The sequence below is a fragment of the Schistocerca gregaria genome, unplaced genomic scaffold (genome assembly GCF_023897955.1).
Source record: "Schistocerca gregaria isolate iqSchGreg1 unplaced genomic scaffold, iqSchGreg1.2 ptg000623l, whole genome shotgun sequence".
In the NCBI taxonomy this organism is placed as follows: domain Eukaryota; kingdom Metazoa; phylum Arthropoda; class Insecta; order Orthoptera; family Acrididae; genus Schistocerca; species Schistocerca gregaria.
This window is the reverse complement of record NW_026062011.1, coordinates 318006-320000: the sequence shown is the minus strand read 5'-3', so window position 1 is coordinate 320000 and position 1995 is coordinate 318006. Positions and strand designations below refer to the sequence as shown.

General features: G+C 59.1%; 1 non-coding gene across 1 annotated transcript in view; it reads right to left on the bottom strand.

Moving 5' to 3' along the window:
* Positions 1-490, bottom strand: part of LOC126317244 (small subunit ribosomal RNA) — a 1893-nt gene extending 1403 nt beyond the window's left edge. The window contains exon 1 of the ribosomal RNA XR_007556517.1: positions 1-490. This exon is cut by the window's left edge and continues 1403 nt beyond it. This is a non-coding gene — a ribosomal RNA (small subunit ribosomal RNA).
* Positions 491-1995: the final 1505 nt, after the last annotated feature.

Here is a 1995-nt window from a genome sequence, read left to right as displayed (position 1 = left end):
TTCGTCACTACCTCCCCGTGCCGGGAGTGGGTAATTTGCGCGCCTGCTGCCTTCCTTGGATGTGGTAGCCGTTTCTCAGGCTCCCTCTCCGGAATCGAACCCTGATTCCCCGTTACCCGTTACAACCATGGTAGGCGCAGAACCTACCATCGACAGTTGATAAGGCAGACATTTGAAAGATGCGTCGCCGGTACGAGGACCGTGCGATCAGCCCAAAGTTATTCAGAGTCACCAAGGCAAACGGACCAGACGAGCCAATCCGATTGGTTTTGATCTAATAAAAGCGTCCCTTCCATCTCTGGTCGGGACTCTGTTTGCATGTATTAGCTCTAGAATTACCACAGTTATCCAAGTAACGTGGGTACGATCTAAGGAACCATAACTGATTTAATGAGCCATTCGCGGTTTCACCTTAATGCGGCTTGTACTGAGAAATGCATGGCTTAATCTTTGAGACAAGCATATGACTACTGGCAGGATCAACCAGGGAGCTGCGTCAACGAGAGCTGAGCAGCCGGCCGCCCGGGAGTGTGTCCCGAGGGCCCGCGCGAACACGCAAGCGTCCGCTCAATTATTCTGCAAACAGGAGGAGGCTGAGCTCCCCTGCACGATACACCTCGAAACCCTCTCAGGTCCCGGCGGCGCGCAGCGCCGTCCTAAGTACTTGGTCGGGTTCGAGAGAGGCGCAATCGCCCGGAGATAGGCGAGTAGACGCTTTCAGTGCGAACAGCCGTGCTCCCAACTGAGCTTGCCGCTGCCGACAGAGGCCCCGGAGCGTGCTGTCGTGGCATTGCCGGCGGGAAACAACACGCGCCACCTACGGTGACCGGCAGCTCCAACGCCAGCGCCACAGAAGGGCAAAGCCCCACTTGGGTGCAGAAGCGAACTCTCCCAGCACAGCGCACGCGCCAACACGTCCGCAGAGCTGCGATACAAACCACCTGCGAGAACCGCTGGGGGCGACCGAGCAGCAGACGGCGTCGCGACGCCGAGTGCCGGGCGGCGGCGCATCCTCAACGCACACAGTCCGCAATCGGACCAGCACACTGCAGATGTCCACCGCGCTTCGCACCGGGCTCGGCAGAACCCACTTTGGCCGCCTGGCGCCGCGCGCCGGGTGCGCCGGCGCGTAGCTGGGACGCCAGCCGGGCCCGTCGGCCGGCGCTCCTGCCACTGGGCGCCCCCCACCAGCCGGCTGTAGTGCGTGCGCTCACGCAGCGCGCGGCCAGCACGCCGCGCGGCCCCCCCTCACCGGCCGGGGACTGTCCCACCAAGCCACAGCCTCGTATCGCTTCATACCCACATGGCCAACTCAGGTTCGGGGGCATGGCGGGTACCGCCGAAACAACCGGTTCACAGATGTACCGATCGTCGCTATCACCGATGCACCTGCAGCGCGAACAACCGCTCAACAACTGATTTCCAGTTCATTTGCGGATCTTTGGCAGCAAACGTATACGTCAATCAACATTTGCGAAATCTACGATTCTGGCATGCCTGCATGTTATGTGTCACGACACGCTACATCAGCCCATATACACACTACGGCACGTACACGAGAGAACACGTGGAAGATGGTCCGCGCACGTGTGCAATGTCCCTTGCGCGGTCGACTGTCAACCGGCCTCTGTAGCATGTCGCAGATGTGGAACGCGGTCCACCGTGGTATCATGTTGTGTGGGGCAATACGATTAAATAGGAAAACCCTCGTCGCTACATCAACAGACGGCTCACGCTGATTCCCGGCAGAGGGAGGGGGGGGGGGCCAACATGCAATACTTTCGTCCGTACCTACCACATGTCTCTACGGCGTACAACAGTGCAATCTCGCTGTAATGGGGAGACGAGACAAGTAGCATCGTGCACAACATATGGCCCTTATGATTCGCCATTGTAGGGCGCAGCCGGTGTACGGTCAAGCATGTGCCACATTATGTCACTCAGTACGTAACGACGGATGATCAGTGTGGGTTACGCGTACATCAGCGGACAGTC